At 48.8% G+C, this 12,256-nt stretch overlaps 1 long non-coding RNA gene across 2 annotated transcripts in view; it reads right to left on the reverse strand.

Annotated features, from left to right (window-relative positions):
* Positions 1-3,689: 3,689 nt before the first annotated feature.
* Positions 3,690-12,256, reverse strand: part of LOC110289570 (uncharacterized) — a 9,526-nt gene continuing 959 nt past the window's right edge. For both annotated transcript variants that reach the window (XR_002377357.2, XR_002377356.2), the window contains 4 exons: positions 11,433-11,729; positions 9,427-9,499; positions 6,140-6,534; positions 3,690-4,661 (listed from right to left, as the gene is read on the reverse strand). This is a non-coding gene — a long non-coding RNA (uncharacterized LOC110289570). The remainder of the gene's footprint in view (positions 4,662-6,139; positions 6,535-9,426; positions 9,500-11,432; positions 11,730-12,256) is intronic.

The raw sequence follows: 12,256 nt of genomic DNA on the forward strand, positions 1-12,256 counted from the left end.
TCATAGTATCCTATTGCTGTGAAGAGATACCAAGACAATGGAAGGAGGGAGGGAAGAAGGGAGGGAGAGAAGGACTGGACCTGGCATGGACTTTTGAAACCTTAAGGCCACCCCAAGTGGTACACTTCCTCCAACAAGGCCACACAGCTTTCCCACTTGGCTTCCCAGGGTCCCACACTCAGGTCTCATTTCACAGTTGGCTTTGGAAGTAATGTAGACTCACTCCCTAACACCGTGCCTAGGGAATCCAATGTGTTTCCTGAGCATTGGGGACACAGGTCATACCCAGATACCATGTACTGAGCAAGCTTTGTTTGGGACAGCCAGAGAGGAGGAAATAAAATGTTAGGATCTAAGAGGCAACAGTCTAACCTCTGGGGCCAGCAGCAGGACTAGAAGGACTCTAAACTGTTCCTCCACCCCTAAGTCTACTGGCTATCCCATTGGGAATCTTAGGTGGAACATCTCAGGACAAACTTGGCCCTGCACATGGAGGGCCACATGCAGGCTCTTGTTCAATGGGATATACTCTGACTATCACCAATTTCTCCCCAAAATGCACAGCTCAGAATTCAAGATGTGTGTCTTAGTTAGGGTTTATTACTGTGAAGAGACACCATGACCAAGGCAACGCTTATAAAAACAAAACATTTCATCGGGGTTGGCTTACAGGTTCAGAGGTTCACACCATTATCATGGCGGGAAACATGGCAGTGTGTGGGCAGAGAGCTGGAGAGCTGGCCATGGGGCTGGAGGAGCCAAGAGTTTTACATTTTGATTCAAAGGCAGCCAGGAGGAGGCTTTCTTCTACACTGAGTAGAGCCTATGCATGAGAGGAAACCTCAAAGCCTACCCCCACAGTGACACACTTTCTTAAATAAGGCCACATCTAAAAGTGTCACTTCCCATGGGCCAAGCACATTCAAATAGTGTGTGTTGTTAAGAGTCTGACTTAGAGCTGGGTGGTGTTGGTGCATATCTTTAATCCCAGCACTCGGGAGGCAGAGGCAGGCAGATCTCTGTGAGTTTGAGACCAGCCTGGTCTACAGAGTGAGTTCCAGGACAGCCAGGGCTACAGAGAGAAACCCTGTCTCGAAAACAAAACAAAAACAAAAATGAGCACCATCTGGAGCACCATCGATGCCTGCCCAGGCCCCTGACTCCTCTGGTGCCTCTTTGCTGTCTCCTATGCTCTACCCACCACTTCCCAGTAGTTCACAGAGGGGAAGGATGCACTTTGGAAAAGAGGACTGAATCCCGAGCCATTTGGAACAGTTTTACGTGCTAGGACACACAGCTGAGTACTCAGAAACCTGGCTGAGTGTTTCTTTCCTATCTCATCCCGGCAGCCTGGTGTCCAGTTAGTTGCAACTTGAAGCTCCACAGAGAGGCTTCCTGCACTATGTATATCCCCAGATACTCCCAGTATCTGGCCTGGCCCTGGAGAGCTGGCTATAAGGAAAGCAGGTCTGCTGAGGAAACTGGATCTCCCCACCACCCAGCCTAGACCCGTTCTAGCCACATCACATAGTAGGGCTGGCTACTACAAATGCACTGCATGATGGGTAGTTCCGTGTGAGCCCATTTAGGGAAGCTACTCAAATGGTGGTTTTCAAGACCCCTTTGGGGGGTCACATATCAGATATCCTGTATATCTGATATTTACATTTATGATTCATTACAGCAGCAAGATTAGTTATGAAGTAGCTAGCAATGACGTATTTTTATGGTTGGTGTGTGTGTGTGTGTAACCACACCATGAGGAACTGTATTCAAAGTTCACAGCATTAGGAAGGTTGAGAACCACAGGCCTAAATGACTCTTAAGAACCATCAGATTCAAGAGGCAGGTAAATAGGAAAGCCCCAGGCCAAGGCAACTGTCCTCTTAAGAAACAAAGATGAGACACAGAGAAGGTATGTGGAGCAGGAGGCTGGGGCTGCATGGAGTTCTGCTACCGCAGCTCCACAAATAACCTGAAGCATGTTAGAGGTTGGAGATGGCAAGCTATGCATTCTCCTGCAGGGCTGGCAGGAGAAATGGTCCTGACAGTGGAGTTACAAAGAAATGATTCCCTACTGGGTTTGTGGTATTTGGTTGCAGTAGTCATGGGCTGCTGATACAGCATAAAATTAATCACCTCCACCATCTGAACTGCTTTCTTCATTTGCCACTGTTCCCGAATATTTTGATTTTTCATCATCCCATTTCTTTACTTCTGTTTACAGTTGAGCAAAGAAACCCTCCTTTTATCTCCCCTCCTTCTGGTGTCGCCATTTCTCTCTTCCCCTCTCCTCCCTCTCTCCTTCTCCCCGTTCACACCCCCCCCCCCCAGACACAGACACAGACACACACCAGGATACTGGCTTACAGTGAGTGGAGCATAGAAAGGATGCAGCAACTATTAATAGGAATGAAACAGGGATTCTTGAGCTGAAAGTTTTAACCAAAATGAAAAAAAAAAAATCCCTAGAGTAACTCAACAGAAATGAATAGAAGGCTAGAAAGAAAAAAAAAATAACCAAAGCAAATAGTTGCATCAAGTTGAGAATATCCTTAAAAGGCAGGGAAGAAAAAAAATGTTGCAAATGGGGTCCACAAAGGTTTGTGTGATAACAGTACCTGCTGATCCAAGCAGAGGTCCGGCTGCCTCACACTAGTGTGAATTTAGAACAGATACAGGAAGGAAAGAGAAGTGCCTTTTTTAGAAGGTGTTTGTTGTGGAGAAGGCTTCACTTTAGGCTCTTGGGGTTCCCATCACTCCATATAGTTCAGAAGAAGCTGGAAAGAACCCAGATGCCCCTCAACAGAGGAATGGATACAGAAAATGTGGTACATTTACACAATAGAGTACTACGCAGCTCTGAAAAACAATGAATTTATGAAATTCTTAGACAAATGGATGGACCTGGAGGATATCATCCTGAGTGAGGTAACCCAATCACAAAAGAACTCACATGATATGCACTCACTGTTAAGTGGATATTAGCCCAAAAACTTAGAATACCCAAGATACAATTTGCAAAACACATGAAACTCAAGAAGAAGGAAGACCAACGTGTGGATACTTTTTCCCTCTTTTGAATGGGCAACAAAATACCCATGGAAGGAGTTACAGAGACAAGGTTTGGAGCTGAGACAGAAGGAAGAACCATATAGAGACTGCCCCACCCGGGGAACCATCCCATAATCAAGCACCAAAGGCAGACACTATTGCATATGCCAGCAAGATTTTGCTGACATGACCCTGATATAGCTTTCTCTTGTGAGGCTATGCCAGTGCCTGGCAAATATAGAAGTGGATGCTCACAGTCATCTATTGGATGGAACACAGGGCCACCAATGGAGGAGCTAGAGAAAGTATCCAAGGAGCTGAAGGGGTCTGTAACCCTATAGGAGGAACAACAATATGAACTAACCAGTACTCCCAAAGCTCGTGTCTCTAGCTGCATATGTAGCAGAAGATGGCCTAGTCGGCCATCATTGGGAGGAGAGGCCCTTGGTCTTGCAAAGATTATATGCCCCCAATACAGGGGAATACCAGGGCCAGGAAGCAAGAGTGGGTGGGTTGGAGAGCCGGGTGGGGGAAGGAATAAGGGACTTTTGGGATAGCATTTGAATTGTAAATGAAGAAAATATCTAACAAAAAATTGGAAAAAAAAAAGAAAAGAAAAGCAACAGTTGCCACAAATTTATCTTTTAAAAGGGTAAATTGGGTCATCAGAATATAGAGCTTAAAGGGGGCCCTTTAGAGCAGCCAGATAATGCTATATTTTATGGGGTTTGTTTATTTTTTAAGATCTCAGTAGAGACCCTTTCCTTTCTGTAACACTCACTGTGCTTAGCGGAGCACATGCCCTTTACAAACTCTGGAAGCATTCGTTAGTATGTGCGTTACATGTGTACATATGTATGTAGATCTATGCTAGACATAAAGGCTGTCTGGGTTGGATGGGTCTGAGAGGGGAACAAGTCAAAGAATTCTCATTGAGTCCAGCCAATCATGCCTTGTCTGCCAAGGAAGCCAGGGCTCATTAGCAGACAAGACATCCCCAGATACAGCTCTCAGCAGCTGTCCCTGACTCCTCTTCCAGTGCGACCACGAAGAACACGCTTGTAATGGTAAAGAATTACATTTCACAGTAAGTTTCTTGCCAGCACTGTGAAGACATGAAGTTTAACTCCAGTGTGTGAGGAGATTGCTAAGTTCCTTGTAAGTTCAAGAGAACTTTAATGTAAGATGGTGAGCTTGAAGAGCAGAACTCTGAATTGTATATTTGAAAGTTGCTGACACAGGTTTATCTATGTACCTATCATTTGTCCTTCAGAGATTGGGTGAGCAGCCAATGATAACGCTGAGGGAAAGTGTAAAAGCCCTGGGAAATGTTCACGACCCAGGAGTGGAACACTAACCATCAGGTGTGCTGAGAACCAAATGCAAGAGGAACAGCGCAATCTGGATCAGGTCTACTCTGTCCAGAGACACAAGACTTAGGGTTTTCTTAAGTGACGAGAAGGAGAGACAAGCCCTCAGAGAGTCACATTTGCATACATGGATCAGCCTGGGGTCAGAAACCCGGTGCATGAAGATTTCTTCATTGAGTTGGGACCATACTCCTGGACAGGGATCAACCCACTTGTTATCAGGCCTAGGGTCCTCACCTGCAAAGGCAAAAACAATTGTGACCACAATTCCCTGGTGTACTCTGAAGTGGCAATTTAAAAAATCTACCCAGGTGATGGCCCTTCCCCAAATCTGTAGTCCCTGTGTCTTTTGTGTTCCCAGAATTCCCTCTCAGTGGTGGTTCACAGCCTTGGTTGCTCATGTGGTGGTGTTGTAAGTGACAGGAGCAGCACCCCAGAACTCCTCTGCGCAAGCTGGGACAACAACACAGCCTTAGGAATCAGTTCCTACTTTCACAAATTGAATCTAACAAGATTTCCTCACTATTTGAACCCTCTGCTATTTTCTTGATCCCCAATTCTTAAGAAGATCAACAGGTTTTATGCCTAAGCTGAATTCTTACCTCCCATACACAGTGTTTGCCCCAACTAACCAATCTCCTTCAAGATCAGGAATTGTTGTAAATAGTTCATCTCAGTCGGGGGTTTCTAACCCACCTTTGATTATTCAAATCAGATAAGAATACACATAATCTTTCTATTTATAATAAGTATGTAAAACATGAGACCTAGATCTACTCTCTAAGATATTAGTATCAATAACCCCAAGGTATGACTTGCCAGGTTCCATCTGGGCCTCTCTGACTCTGGCCAGGCCTCATGGCCAATTCTCACCATCATTTACCCGATGGCATCTTCTCCTCTTGCCACCTTCTCTCTTCTCCCTCTTGGTCCTCCTCAGACCTCATGTTCAGGAACCCAAACCTCACCTACCTCTCTTCTGCTCAGCAATAGGCATCTTTATTCAACCAGTTATAATTTTAAATTAAGGAGCAAGGTTACATAGCCCCACTTGGTATAAGTGAGGATTCTCTTGTCCCTGAGGCAACCAGATCTTGGGGGCCAGTATTAGCACTACAATCCATAGCAACTGACCAAACCTCAGCAAAGCATGCTTCCAGGGCCGACACAGTCCAACAGCCTGCCCTTTCTTTCTTTCGTTCAATCTGGTTAGCACAGTGCTATTAGACATTTCAAAGTTGCTTCTTTCAAAAAAAACCACCTAAAATCTCTAGTTCACCAAGTGTTTCAAACCTCCATAGAACCTTTAAATATTAGGGGTCTGGAAAGTGACTTGGCTTAACATGAGCTAAAGAGCACACAACAGCATCACATGAGATTCTGAAGCACCGAGCCAAGTACCTGGAAGCAAAAAGAGAATGAGGAAGCCATCGTCAAGCAGATGTGTACTTTCTCTGATGCTCAGTGCTCTGAGTTGCAGGAACCTCTCCCCCAGTGCTGACTTACTTCATTATTGTATTCCAGTCTGTGAAGCCAGTGAGGCTGACCCAGATGTGGTGGGGGAACCACAGCTACACAGGCTTTCCCAAAACATAAAGCAATGTTGACTTAGTTGGTAGTGTTACTGTTACAGGCTGAAGACTGTCTGGTTGGCACAAATGATATGGGACTTTTTCCCCACAGCTTTTCCAAGTGTGGAGGCAGAGGTGACTTACCTGGCCTAATTTGCATGGCATTCTCTTTAGCTTGTGTGTCTGAGCCAGATGTCAAAGGGACCACATCTTCACAGAGGTTTTCTACATCACCAACCAGTGGTAGCTTGGCCGGTGTGTTGTCTGTGTAGCAGGTTTCGCCTTCTGTGCTTAACACTAACGTGGTATGGACATCTTCTCAGTACAAACCATCTGTGACTTGGTGTGGTGATGTCTGTGTGACAGGTTTCATCCTGGACAGCTTATCCCAGTGCTATGGGGACATGGTCATGAGGACTTTATCAGGGGCCAGTGGTCCAGGTGGATGAGGTTCTAACATTCCCAGGCTCTCTGGAAAGTTTCTGTCAGTTTTTCCAGCTCTTCTGGGAGGATAACCCTCTCAGGCAAATTCTTTTTTCCTACAGAGAGAAAAAGATTCAGGCTAACCCTTCATGTCTCAGAAGAAAAGCCCTTCTCAGTTTGGAGGTGTCTGAAAGGTAGTCTATCTGGGTATTATTTCCCAACCCAGAAGTCTTGCTTTCCCGGATACTCCTGGAGCCATGGTGAACAGCCTTATCCATCCTCTACTGAGCTGTCTTCAGAGACAGTTCAAGTCCCAACCTTCTGGGTGGGCTACTGCACTTTTTAAAAATGTTTTTCTGTGTGAATGTGTACATGTCTGTGTATGTGTGTTTATTTGTGTATATATGAATACTTGTGTCTGTGTGTGTGTATAATATGTGTATACATGTATGTGGAACTTAGTTAACTTCTGGGGTCAATGTTTAGATGTGGTCCATTTTATACTATATTTTCAGGGAGAAACAGGTTTCTCACTGGTCTGGAATTCACACATTTGGATAGTCTGGCTAACCTGCAAACCCCTAGAATCAGCCTGACTCTTTGACCTTAATACTGAAATTACAAGCAGAGTCCACCCTCCTGGCTTTTGTCATTGTTATTTTTATATGGGCTTTGATGCTAGAACTCAAGACCTCTTGTTTGGCCCACAATCTGTTATCAGACAGAGTTACCTCTCCATCCCTGTACTTTATTCTTTCTTTTTCCTTTTCCCTTCTTCTTTTCCCCTTTCCCTTCTTCTTTTCCCTTTCCCCTTCTTCTTTTCCCTTTCCCCTTCTTCTTTCCCCTTTCCCCTTCTTCTTTCCCCTTTTCCCTTCTTCTTTTCCCTTCTTTCTTTTCCTTCTTTTTCCTTTTTTCCTTTTCCCCCCTTTTTTCCTTTTTCCCCTTTCCCCTTTTTTCCTTTCCTTTCTTCCTTCCCTTCTCCCTCCCTTCCCTTCCCTTCTCCCTCCCTTCCCTTCCCTTCTCCCTCCCTTCCCTTCCCTTCTCCCTCCCTTCCCTTCCCTTCTCCCTCCCTTCCCTTCCCTTCTCCCTCCCTTCCCTTCCCTTCTCCCTCCCTTCCCTTCCCTTCTCCCTCCCTTCCCTTCCCTTCCCTTCTCCCTCCCTTCTCCCTCCCTTCCCTTCTCCCTCCCTTCTCCCTCCCTTCCCTTCTCCCTCCCTTCCCTTCCCTTCCCTTCTCCCTCCCTTCCCTTCCCTTCCCTTCTCCCTCCCTTCCCTTCCCTTCCCTTCTCCCTCCCTTCCCTTCCCTTCCCTTCTCCCTCCCTTCCCTTCCCTTCTCCCTCCCTCCCCTTCCCTTCTCCCTCCCTCCCCTTCCCTTCTCCCTCCCCTCCCCTTCCCTTCTCCCTCCCCTCCCCTTCCCTTCTCCCTCCCCTCCCCTTCCCTTCTCCCTCCCCTCCCCTTCCCTTCTCCCTCCCCTCCCCTTCCCTTCTCCCTCCCCTCCCCTTCCCTTCTCCCTCCCCTCCCCTTCCCTTCTCCCTCCCCTCCCCTTCCCTTCTCCCTCCCCTCCCCTTCCCTTCTCCCTCCCCTCCCCTTCCCTTCTCCCTCCCCTCCCCTTCCCTTCTCCCTCCCCTCCCCTTCCCTTCTCCCTCCCCTCCCCTTCCCTTCTCCCTCCCCTCCCCTTCCCTTCTCCCTCCCCTCCCCTTCCCTTCTCCCTCCCCTCCCCTTCCCTTCTCCCTCCCCTCCCCTTCCCTTCTCCCTCCCCTCCCCTTCCCTTCTCCCTCCCCTCCCCTTCCCTTCTCCCTCCCCTCCCCTTCCCTTCTCCCTCCCCTCCCCTTCCCTTCTCCCTCCCCTCCCCTTCCCTTCTCCCTCCCCTCCCCTTCCCTTCTCCCTCCCCTCCCCTTCCCTTCTCCCTCCCCTCCCCTTCCCTTCTCCCTCCCCTCCCCTTCCCTTCTCCCTCCCCTCCCCTTCCCTTCTCCCTCCCCTCCCCTTCCCTTCTCCCTCCCCTCCCCTTCCCTTCTCCCTCCCCTCCCCTTCCCTTCTCCCTCCCCTCCCCTTCCCTTCTCCCTTCCCCCTCCCCTTCCCTTCTCCCTTCCCCCTCCCCTTCCCTTCTCCCTTCCCCCTCCCCTTCCCTTCTCCCTTCCCCCTCCCCTTCCCTTCTCCCTTCCCCCTCCCCTTCCCTTCTCCCTTCCCCCTCCCCTTCCCTTCCCCCTCCCCTCCCCTTCCCCCTCCCCTCCCCTTCCCCCTCCCCTCCCCTTCCCCCTCCCCTTCCCTTCCCCCTCCCCTTCCCTTCCCCCTCCCCTTCCCTTCCCCCTCCCCTTCCCTTCCCCCTCCCCTTCCCTTCCCCCTCCCCTTCCCTTCCCCCTCCCCTTCCCTTCCCCCTCCCCTTCCCTTCCCCCTCCCCTTCCCTTCCCCCTCCCCTTCCCTTCCCCCTCCCCTTCCCTTCCCCCTCCCCTTCCCTTCCCCCTCCCCTTCCCTTCCCCCTCCCCTTCCCTTCCCCCTCCCCTTCCCTTCCCCCTCCCCTCCCTCCCCCTCCCCTCCCCTCCCCTCCCCTCCCCTCCCCTCCCCTCCCCTCCCCTCCCCTTCCCTCCCCTCCCCTCCCCTCCCCTCCCCTCCCCTCCCCTCCCCTTCCCTCCCCTTCCCTCCCCTTCCCTCCCCTTCCCTCCCCTTCCCTCCCCTTCCCTCCCCTCCCCTCCCCTCCCCTCCCCTCCCCTCCCCTCCCCTCCCCTCCCCTCCCCTCCCCTCCCCTCCCCTCCCCTCCCCTCCCCTCCCCTCCCCTCCCCTCCCCTTCCCTTCCCTTCCCTTCTCTTTTCAACTTACTGACCTCTGTCCCTCCCATAAACTAGCACATTAAAAGCACAGAGTCACACTAATGTCCCAGGGCACAGCCTGAGAAATAAAGACACCTTCTCCTCCCCTCCCCTCCCCTCCCCTCCCCTCCCCTCCCCTCCTCTTCCCTGCACCTGCCCCTTCCCCGTGCTTCTGTACCATTGACACTGATTCGACATGGCCCATACCTCTGGTGTATTTTTCCCCCAAGAGTCCAGAATGAATAACTTAGCTCTAGGAATGGGCTGTGTTCTCTCAATTCTGTTAGAACAAAACAGAAGCTGGGTTAGGAAGGTTCTGACATTGCTTAAGGAAGAACTGAGTCAGGGGGCAGCAGTAGCATCTTACACACGTGGTTTTAACCTGGCCCTCGCACCCTGCTCTGTATTGCCCTGGAGAGGCAGCCTCAGCTCTTCCATCTCATTCTTAATGCTGAATCTCCAAGGCCTGAACATCTCACCCACTCTGTGCTGCTCTGAAACTTTTAGATGGGCCACAGTGAATCTGAGACCTGCCTTCAGGGCACCCTCTGCCCCCGCCCCTAGGGATGATAAGGAGGGCTTATAGTCATGGCCCTTGGACAGGTTTTCAGTGAAGAGACAGAGGAAAGAGACAGTGCAGAGAGAGCATCCACACTTCCCTGGATTGCCGAGGCAATGTGGCCCCTGTGTGAAGGAGGCTAGAGGTGCCTAGAAAAAGGCTTGTCCTGAAAGTCCTTTCTTGTCCTCCTCCTCCATTCCTGGAAAGAAAGGAGTAGCTTTCTCCAGAACCAAGCACATGGCAACAAACACCATATCCAAAAGGACAGCCAGGTAGACCCTGTGTCATGGACCTGTCCTCTTAGCACTCAGGAGACCAAGGATGGCAGGCATGCATTACCAGAACCTCGAGGAAATGAGCCGTGCTCCCAAACTTCAACAAAAGAAAACAGGGGCCTTGGTCTGTTTTCTGCACTCTCAGATCACAATACAGAGTTTATTACTTTTCTTTAGTATAAGAAGTACTGCACCCCCAGAGAACTTTAGGTAGTCTCTGGAGACACTGGTGGCTGTCAGAGCTAGAGGAAGAGCGGTATTGTCACCTTGTAGGTAGACACCAGGGATTCTGCTGTCCTACAAGACTCAGCTGATCCTAGAGACAAGTAGTATTCACTAGTATAGACAAACACAGGAGTGTATGATCAAAAACTTAATATGATATACCATGACATGCATATATCCGTCTGTGGTGGAACACACTAGGAACTGATAAATTGTATATCTTTTGGGGTATGGGTAGATAAATTTGTGCCACGGTTTTAGCCAAACACTCTTTTATCTTCTTAACTCTATCAAATGTGTAAATTATCTCTTCAAAAATACAATGGTACAAATCATGAAAGGATAGGTTGGATGGCTCATGACCATGATCTTGAAAGACTGTCTGCAAAGTGCAGAACACCATTATATGGAGACATGAAAAGGACCTGTGTTGGAAAAGAAACACCAAAGTAGTGCTCACAAAACCTGGGGTGCATCACTGCAAACTTCAGAACACACAGCTGGTCACTAGGCCCTGGATTTGCCCCTTCCTCTGCAGAGCAGGAAGGTGATGGGGCCTGCAAAGCTCTGCAAAATCAATGCAATCACACCCAGGGAATGCCTCCCAAGCCCTCGAGATCCTTACAACCACACACAACTCTTCAGGACCTGGTATCCTAAAGACCAGTCTAGATGTGACAGGCCCCATGTTATCATTTCCTTCCTCATTGCATTGTTCTGGGGCTTCTGTGCTGTTCCTTGGTGACAGTCCCTGCTGCCTAACCAAAAATGAAGAGTTCAGGCAAAGTTACAAGCCACACCAGAGCTCAGTGGTCCACGGGTGTGTCAGGTGGTTTGCATAGTTATAACCAGAGGAAAAAGGAGACCCGTCTCCTGCCTCATTCAATGTGCTTTGGAATGAGGAGAGGTGGGCTCTGCTAGATGCTAGCAGTTACTGTGCGGTCGGCCACTTTAGTAGAAAAATAATAAACAATACTCATCAGCACATTACATGACCTGTTTAGCCGCTAACCCTTTTGCCATCTGGGCTATGTGGGCACAGGCAATGGCCCCACCACATCTTGCTCTCCCTGACTTTTGAGTGACAAGGACGACCCAGCATAGGAACTGACAGAAAACGTGATTAGCCCCTACGGTGCTGTAAAGTTCCCTACTTCGAACAATGATGAGATAGATGCATAAGCAGGCAAGGACAAGTGGGGTGTCAGTCACAGGAAACGGAAGCTGCAGGCATCTCCCATGAGGTATTTGTTATACAAGGAGCAGCCAGCCATCTTCTGGGTCATTGTCTCCTTTGCGGTGACTCAACACCTCGGGGATGATGTCATTTCCCAGTAGCAACAAGATGGAAGGTTTGAATTGGGCTGTATTCCCCAGCAGGCTCGGAACCAGCACCACTCTTGTAGAGGGAGATTGACATCTTGATGATCAGGTGTGTGGACTAGCTCCTTCTGTCACAGAAAACAGAATATATCAAAACCAGGATCCTGTCATCTCCCCTCTACCTTATGAGGAAATTAGAGAAAATAGCATATGTTTTGGTTTAGATCAAAAGCATTCTCTCGTCTACCATCAAGAAAACCCAAAGCACGATGCTGGGACTGGCATGCTCAAAAAAATCAACCCTTGTCCCGCAGTTCAGTGTTACAAGCAACATAGCAATAGTTACCATTCAAGTCAGCCACTCTGCCCTCTGTTATTAGGGAGCCTGCCTAGAGTACTATGAGATTAAGAAAGAACTTATATTCCATTACTTCTGAGCACCTACTTCAATTTACCCATATGCCTGTATCCATTGTACCTTCATAAAGATTGCTACACTACTTTATATTTGATTTCTTTAATATAGTTTCTGTAAAAAATTTTTTTTAGATTTGAGTAAAACCTAGCTAAGGGATAAAACCCCATAACTCTGCTCACTAAAACACTATATTTTTAAGATTAAGATTAATTTTTTTTTACGTATGCGAGTACACTG

This window comes from Mus caroli, unplaced genomic scaffold (assembly GCF_978045245.1).
Source record: "Mus caroli unplaced genomic scaffold, Mus_caroli_1 scaffold_2, whole genome shotgun sequence".
Classification (NCBI taxonomy): domain Eukaryota; kingdom Metazoa; phylum Chordata; class Mammalia; order Rodentia; family Muridae; genus Mus; species Mus caroli.